Raw genomic sequence first — 9,633 nt, 5'->3', positions numbered from 1 at the left:
AGAATATTTCTTTACTAGGATTTCTGAAACCAAAATCAGCAGAAAACAAAGAATCGGCACTTCGGCATCTTGTTAATAGGTTAGTTCCAGAAAATGCACGAATATGACATAAAGTGTGCATAAAACATGTAGATATCATCAATAATGTGGCATGGAACACAAGAAATTATCGATACGTCGGAGACGTACCAAGCAACACAAAAGAAGATATAAGTTTCAGCGGTTGCTTTCAACTTCAACATGTATATCTCATGGATAATTGTCAACATAAAGCAATATAACAAGTGCAATAGGTAAACATGTAAGAATCAATGCACACAGTTGACACAAGTGTTTGCTTATAAGATAGAAAGAAGTAGGTAAACTGACTCAACATAAAGTAAAAGAATGACCCTTCGCAGAGGGAAGCATGGATTACTATTTTTGTGCTAGAGCTTTTCATTTTGAAAACATAGAAACAATTTTGTCAACGGTAGTAATAAATCATATGTGTTATGTATAAGGCATCCTATAAGTTGCAAGCCTCATGCATAGAATACCAATAGTGCTCGCACCTTGTCCTAATTAGCTTGGATTAACACGGATTATCATTGCATAACATATGTTTCAACCAAGTGTCACAAAGGGGTACCTCTATGCCGCCTGTACAAAGGTCCAAGGAGATAGATCGCATTTGATTTCTCGTTTTTGATAGATCTCAACAAGGACATCCATACCGGGATAACATAGAAAACAGATAATGGACTCCTCTTTAATGCATAAGCATTCAACAACAGATAAAATTCTCATAAGAGATTGAGGATTGATGTCCAAACTGAAACTTCCACCATGATTCATGGCTTTAGTTAGTGGCCCAATGTTCTTCTCTAACAATATGCATACTCAAACCATTTGATCATGAAAATCGCCCTTACTTCAGACAAGACGAACATGCATAGCAACTCACATGATATTCAACAAAGGTGTAAAAGTTGATGGCGTCCCCAGAAACATGGTTATCGCTCAACAAGCAACTTATAAGAAATAAGATACATAAGCTACATATTCTTTACCACAATAGTTTTTAAGGCTATTTTCCCATGAGCTATATATTGCAAAGACAAAGAATAGAATTTTAAAGGTAGCACTCAAGTAATGTACTTTGGAATGGCAGAGAAATACCATGTAGTTGGTAGGTATGGTGGACACAAATGGCATAGTTTTTGGCTCAAGGATTTGGATGCACGAGAAGTAATCCCTCTCAATACAAGGCTTAGGCTAGCAAGGTTGTTTGAAGCAAACTCAAGTATAAACCGGTACAGCAAAACTTACATAAGAACATATTGCAAGCATTATAAGACTCTACACTATCTTCCTTGTTGTTCAAACACCTTAACCAGAAAATATCTAGACTCAGAGAGACCAATCATGCAAACCAAATTTTAACAAGCTATATGTAGTTCTTCATTAATAGGTGCAAAGTACATGATGCAAGAGCTTAAACATGATCTATATGAGCACAACAATTACCAAGTATCAAATTATTCAAGACATTATACCAATTACCACATGAAGCATTTTCTGTTTCCAACCATATAACAATGAACGAAGCAATTTTAACCTTCGCCATGAACATTAAAAGTAAAGCTAAGAACACATGTGTTCATATGCAACAGCGGAGCGTGTCTCTCTCCCATACAAAGAATTCTAGGATCCTATTTTATTCAAACAAAAACAAAAATAAAAGCAAACAGACGCTCCAAGTAAAGCACATAAGATGTGACTGAATAAAAATATAGTTTCACTAGAGGTGACCTGATAAGTTGTCGATGAAGAAGGGATGCCTTGGGCATCCCCAAGCTTAGATGCTTGAGTCTTCTTAAAATATGCAGGGATGAACCACGGGGGCATCCCCAAGCTTAGACTTTTCACTCTTCTTGATCATATTGTATCATCCTCCTCTCTTGACCCTTGAAAACTTCCTCCACACCAAACTCAAAACAAACTCATTAGAGGGTTAGTGCATAATCAAAAATTCACATATTCAGAGGTGACATAATCATTCTTAACACTTCTGGACATTGCCCAAAGCAACTGAAAGTTAATGGAACAAAAAAATCCATTCAACATAGCAAAAGAGGCAATGCGAAATAAAAGGCAGAATCTGTCAAAACAGAACAGTCCGTAAAGACGAATTTTTTAGAGGCACTTAACAGGCTCAGATGAAAAAGCTCAAAACTAATGAAAGTTGCGTACATATCTGAGGATCACGCACGTAAATTGGCAGATTTTTCTGAGTTACCTACAGACGGGGCTGCTAAATTTCGTGACAGCAAGAAATCTGTTTCTACGCAGTAATCCAAATCTAGTATCAACATTACTATCAAAGACTTTACTTGGCACAACAATACAATAAAATAAAGATAAGGAGAGGTTGCTACAGTAGTAACAACTTCCAAGACTCAAATATAAAACAAAAGTGCTGTAGTAAAATAATGGGTTGTCTCCCATAAGCGCTTTTCTTTAACGCCTTTCAGCTAGGCGCAGAAAGTGTGAATCAAGTAACATCAAGAGATGAAGCATCAACATCATAATTTGTTCTAATAATAGAATCATAAGGTAACTTCATTCTCTTTCTAGGGAAGTGATACGTCCATTTTGCATCACTATTTTATATCATAATTTACTATTATTCATTGATATATTTCATATTTAGAGATGATACTTATGTTATTTCATCTATTTTGCATGTTTCATGATTATTGGAGAATCGCGCACCGGAGTCAGGATTCTGCTGGAAAAAGCACCGTCAGAATGCAATATTTTGGAAGATCAGCAATTGACGGAAATTATACGGAAAATCTTATTTTTCCAGAAGACGGAGACAGCCAGAAGGAGGAGCCGAGGAGGGCCGCCATGGGCCCCCCCATAGTCCGGCGCGGGCCCAGGCCTGGCCGCGCTGCCTTGTGGGGAGGGGGCCCACAGCCCCCTCTAGCCTCCTCTCCTTCGCGTACTTCTTCGTCCCGAAAACCTAAGATCCAGAGGATAGTCGCGAAGAGTCACAGCCGCCTCTGCGGGGCGGAAAACACCAAAGAGAAAAGAGCTCTCCGGCAGGCTGAAATCCGCCGGGGAAATTCCTCCTGAGGGGGAAATCGACGCCATCGTCACCGTCATCGAGCTGGACATCATTGGGATCATCATCACCATCATCTCCATCATCATCACCACCATCTCCACCGCTGCACCTCGTCACCGCTGTAACAATTAGGGTTGGATCTTGATTGTTTGATAGGGGAAACTCTCCCGGTATTGATTTCTACTTGTTATTGATGCTATTGAGTGAAACCATTGAACCAAGGTTTATGTTCAGATTGTTATTCATCATCATATCACCTCTGATCATGTTCCATAAGATGTCTCGTGAGTAGTCCGTTTAGTTCTTGAGGACATGGGTGAAGTCTAAATGTTAGTAGTGAATTATGTTGGGTAATATTCAATGTTATGATATTTAAGTTGTGGTGTTATTCTTCTAGTGGTGTCATGTGAACGTCGACTACATGATACTTCACCTTTATGGGCCTAGGGGAATACATCTTGTATTCGTTTGCTAATTGCGGGGTTGCCGGAGTGACAGCAACCTGAACCCCCGTTAGTATATCGATGCAGGAGGGATAGCAGGATCTCAGAGTTTAAGGCTGCGGTTAGATTTATCTTAATTACTTTCTTGTATTTGCGGATGCTTGCAAGGGGTATAATCGCAAGTATGTATTAGTCCTAGGAAGGGCGGTGCATTAGCATAGGTTCAACCACATAACACTTATCAAAACAATGAAGATTAATCAGCTATATGAAGCGAAAGCACTAGACTAAATTCCCGTGTGTCCTCAAGAACGTTTGGTCATTATAAGTAAACAAACCGGCTTGTCCTTTGTGCTAAAAAGGATTGGGCCACTTGCTGCAACTATTACTCTCGCAATTTACTTACTCGTACTTTATTTATTTGCTGTATCAAAACCCCCAGAATACTTGTCTGTGAGCATTTACAGTGAATCCTTCATCGAAACTGCTTGTCAACACCTTCTGCTCTTCGTTGGGTTCGACACTCTTATTTATCGAAAATACTACGATACACCCCCTATACTTGTGGGTCATCAAGACTATTTTCTGGCGCCGTTGCCGGGGAGTGAAGCGCTATTGGTAAGTGGAATTGGTAAGGAAAACCTTTACTGTACGTGCTGATTTTATTTACTTTCTTTGCTATAATTCATTATGGAGAGATCTTCTCTTGAATTCCTATTTGGAAAATCTACTACTGCAAAGGTAGTGGATGAGGCGCCAGGTGAGAAAGAGGTTCCATACAAAATACCTATGAAAATTATTGAACGTGTTGTGGATAACCGCTATGAAGGGGATGGAACTGTCCATCCTGGTGATCATTTACTGTTTTTACATGAATTATGCGGGTTATTCAAATGTGCAGGTATTGCTATGGATGAAGTTAGAAAGAAACTATTCTCTATATCGCTGTCTGGTAAAGCAGCGCATTGGTATAAATTGCTGAAGAATGGTGATTCTCTTGATTGGGAGGACATTGTGCCTTTATTTTATTCTAAATTCTATCCTCCAAGTGAAATTCACAAAGATCGGAACCGCATATATAATTTCTGGCCTCATGATGGAGAGAGTATTGCCCAAGCATGGGGGAGATTGAAGTCTTTAATGCTCAAATGCCCCATTCATGAGCTTCCTGGTAATATTATTATTGATAATTTCTATGCAAGACTGTCTTTTCAAGATAAGACTTTGCTGGATACTTCTTGTTTTGGATCATTTACACGCAACAAACAAGAGTTTAAAAGGGACCTTCTTGATCGGATCCAGGAGAATACTGAAGGATGGGAGAACGACAAAGATAGAGAGTCAGGTATAAACTATGATTATAAATGCATTGAAGTTTTTATGGAGACTGATAAATTTCGTAATATGAGTGCTACTTATGGTCTTGATTCTCAAGTCGTTGCAAACTTTTATAAAGCTTTTGCCTCTCACTTTGAATTGCCTAGGAAGAATTTTGATAAGTATCATGAACCATACAAAGATAAAACTGATTCATCTATAAATAAATGTGCTATAATTGAAACTGTTGATCATATTCTTCCTGAAGCATATATTGAAAAAACTCCCTTTCCTGCTAAAATGAAGGAGTACTCTGTTATAACTAGTGCGATTAATAAAAGTGCAAAGAAACCTATAGAACCCGAAGAGCAAATAAAAGTTGAACCTGCTATTGCAATAGTTAAAGATCTTGTGACTGAAAATGTAGAAGATGGTCATATTATTTTCTGTGAAGATGCTTCTAATATTGTTTCGCATCCTAATAAGTCTAGGAAAGCCAGTGTTCCTATGCTCTCTGTTAGAATTGGTGATCATTGTTATTATGGTTTATGCGACATTGGTGCAAGTATTAGTGCCATTCCTTATGAGCTTTATACGGAGATCATGCATGAAATTGGTTCTTGTGAACTTGAAGATATTGATGTGGTTATTCGGCTAGCTAATAGAGAAACTATCTCTCCTATTGGTATTGTTCGAGATGTGGAAGTTCTATGTGGTAAGATCAAATATCCTGCTGACTTTTTGGTACTTGGTTCTGCTGCTAGTAAGTCTTGTCCTATTATTTTTGGTAGACCTTTTCTAAATACTTGTGGAGCTGTTATAGATTGCAAGAAGGAAAAAATTGTGACTAAATTTGCTGGTGAATCTTATGAGTTTAATTTCTCTAAATTTGCCAAAACTCCTTATAAAGCTGAATTGCCTAATAATGATTTTAGAGTTGAACAATGTGCGTCTATTGCTCTTGCTCCTAATAATCCTTTGCAGCAACATTTGGAGGATAGTGAGAGTGAAGTTTTTAGGGAAGAAAGGAATGAGCTTGATGAAATTTTCCTTCGTCAACCTATTCTTAAACATGACTTGCCGGTTGAAGATTTAGGTACAACACCACCACCAAAGGAAGATCCTGTTTTTGATTTAAAACCATTACCTGATAATCTTAAGTATGCTCATATTGATGATAAGAAAATATATCCTGTTATTATTAGTTCTAAGCTTTCAGAATTTGAAGAAGAAAGGTTATTGGAAATATTGAAGAAACACCGAGGAGCTATCGGCTATACTCTTGATGATTTGAAGGGGATTTCTCCCTCTATTTGCCAACATGCTATCAACATGGAAGATGATGCAAAGCCTGTTGTTGAACATCAGCGTCGTCTAATTCCGAAGATGAAGGATGTGGTAAGGAATGAGGTATTAAAACTTCTTGAAGCTGGTATTACATATCCTATTGCTGATAGTAGATGGGTTGGTCCTGTGCATTGTGTTCCTAAAAAAGGAGGAATGACTGTTGTGCCTAATGATAATGATGAGCTCATCCCTCAAAGAGTAGTTGTAGGGTATAGAATGTGCATTGATTATCGAAAAGTTAATAAGGTTACTAAGAAAGATCATTACCCTTTACCCTTTATTGATCAAATGTTAGAGAGGTTGTCTAAAAATACTCATTTTTGCTTTCTTGATGGTTATTCTGGGTTTTCACAAATTGCTGTTAAAACTAAAGATCAAGAGAAAACCACTTCCACTTGTCCCTATGGAACATATGCTTATAGACGTATGCCTTTTGGTTTATGTAATGCTCCTGCTACTTTTCAAAGATGCATGTCTGCTATTTTTCATGGCTTTTGTGAGAATATTGTAGAGGTATTCATGGATGATTTTTCTGTCTATGGGAATTCTTTTGATAATTGCTTGTGAAACCTTGATAAAGTTTTGCAGAGATGTGAAGAAATTAACCTTGTTCTTAATTGGGAGAAATGCCACTTTATGGTTAATGAAGGAATTGTATTGGGACATAAAATTTCCGAGAGGGTATTGAAGTTGATAGAGCTAAAGTTGAAGCAATTGAGAAGATGCCCTACCCGAGGGATGTTAAAGGTATTCGTAGTGTTCTTGGTCATGTTGGGTTTTATAGGAGATTTATTAAAGATTTCTCCAAGATTTCAAAGCCTCTTACTAATCTCCTTCAAAAAGAAGTACCTTTTGTTTTTGATGATGATTGTAAGGAAGCTTTTGAAACTCTAAAGAAAGCCTTAACAACTGCTCATGTAGTTGAACCTCCTGATTGGAACTTACCTTTTGAAATTATGTGTGATGCTAGTGATTTTGCTGTAGGCGCTGTTCTTGGACAGCGAGTAGATAAAAAGTTAAATGTTATTCATTATGCTAGCAAAACCCTTGATGCTGCTCAAAGAAATTATGCTACAACTGAAAAAGAATTGTTAGCTGTAGTCTTTGCTTGTGACAAGTTTAGATCCTATATTGTTGATTCAAAAGTCACGATTAATATTGATCATGCTGCAATTAGATACCTTATGACGAAGAAAGATGCTAAGCCAAGGCTTATTAGATGGGTGCTTCTTTTGCAAGAATTTGATTTACATATTATAGATAGGAAAGGTGTTGATTATCCTGTTGCTGATAATTTATCTAGATTGGAAAATATTGCTTATGATCTTGTTCCTGTTAATGATAGTTTTCCAAATGAACAATTGGCTGTAATAAAGGTGAGCTCGCGAGATAGTCCTTGGTATGCTGATTATGCTAACTTTATTGTTTCCAAGTACTTGCCTCCAACCTTTTCAGCTCAGCAAAGGAGGAAATTCTTTTATGACTTGAGGCATTATTTTTGGGATGACCCACACTTATATAAAGAAGGAGTGGATGGTATTATGCGAAGATGTGTTCCCGAATATGAACAACAAGAGATATTGAGTAAGTGTCATGGTAGTGCTTATGGAGGACATCACGCCGGAGATAGAACCGCGCAAAAAGTTCTACAATCAGGTTTTTATTGGCCAACTCTCTTCAAAGATGCAAGGAAGTTTATTTTATCTTGTGATGAATGTCAAAGGGTTGGTAATATCTCCAGACGCAATGAAATGCCTATGAATTATACTCTTGTTATTGAACCATTCGATTGTTGGAGATTTGACTTCATGGGTCCTTTCCCTTCTTCAGAAGGTAACACTCATATTCTTGTCGCTGTTGATTATGTTACTAAATGGGTGGAAGCCATACCCACAAAAAGTGTTGATGGTGAGACCTCTTTAAGAATGCTTTTAGATATTATTTTTCCTAGATTTGGAGTACCTAGATATATTATGACTGATGGAGGTTCTCATTTTATTCATGGTGGTTTTAGAAAAACTCTTGCTAAGTATGGTATTAATCATAGGATTGCTTCCGCTTATCATCCTCAAACTAGCGGGCAAGTAGAATTATCAAATAGAGAGATTAAATCTATCTTGGGAAAAGACATTAATAAATCTAGAAAGAACTGGGCTAGTAAATTAAAGGAAGCACTATGGGCTTATAGAACTGCTTATAAAAATCCCATGGGTATGTCACCTTATAAAATGGTTTATGGGAAAGCTTGTCATTTACCTTTAGAACTAGAGCACAAAGCTTATTGGGCTGCAAGAGAACTAAATAAAGATCCTAAACTTGCCGGTAAGAAGAGATTGCTACAATTGAGTTCTCTAGATGAATGGAGAAGTGAAGCTTATGAAAATGCTAAACTCTTTAAAGAGAAAGTTAAGAAATGGCATGATAGGAGAATTATCAAAAGAGAATTTAATGTGGGAGATAAAGTCCTATTGTATCGGTCTCGTCTCAGATTTTTTGCAGGGAAATTGATCTCAAAATGGGAAGGACCATATGTCATTGTGGAGGTGTATCGTTCAGGGGCAATTAAAATTAGTTCTCTGCAAGGTGATGCCACACAAGTAGTGAATGGACAAAGACTCAAGCATTATATCTCTGGTGATTCTTATAATGAAGATGTTGATGTTATCCAAGTGGTGACTCCGGAAGCTTTCATCAAAGGGCAAACTGACAGTGCTACAAAGTTCGACTTTGAATAGGTAACAATACTGGTAATAAAAAGTCCGCGTTTAACTTTCCGAACTATGTTTTTGCTATTTTCGGAAAATATGAAAAATTACGAGATCGAAACGGAGTGGAGGAGACGCACGAGGGCGTGCCCCCATAGGCCGACGCGGGCCCCAGCCTGGCCGCGCCACCCTATGAGGACGGCGCCTCGTTGTCCCTCTCCGACTCTGGTTCGACCTGGTACTTTCCTTTTGTCGTGAAAATTTCTGCTATATAATCCCCCGGACCCCTGGAGGTCCGTATATCGTTTTCTCGTCGTGTTTTGTTTCGAGCTGTTTTCTGCCAGGATCTGCTTCGGATCTAGTGCCAGCATGTCTTCGTCGGGAACTCCGAGGGACAGCTTATTTGAGGACGTCGTCAACCCGTACATGAACGAGCTGAAGATGCACCCCAAGGAATTGCTACTCGTAGATGGAGAGTTGCAGATCAAAGATGTCCAGGGTCCTAAAGGAGAAGGAAGCTTGGAAGACAGGGTGGAGAAACTAGAACAAGAGGTCTTCAACTACAAGAAGATGGCTGAGCGTGAGGTGGACATCTTCCACAAGATTGTGTCTGAACTTATTGATGGACACAAGAAGGAGACTGCAAAGTTGTGGGACGATATCTTCTCGCTTCACGACACTACCAACAAACTCCAAGCTCAACTCT

Source organism: Lolium perenne, chromosome 1 (genome assembly GCF_019359855.2).
Source record: "Lolium perenne isolate Kyuss_39 chromosome 1, Kyuss_2.0, whole genome shotgun sequence".
NCBI classification, from domain to species: Eukaryota; Viridiplantae; Streptophyta; class Magnoliopsida; order Poales; family Poaceae; genus Lolium; species Lolium perenne.
The sequence above is the reverse complement of the archived record's forward strand: the minus strand, read 5'-3'. Positions refer to the sequence as shown.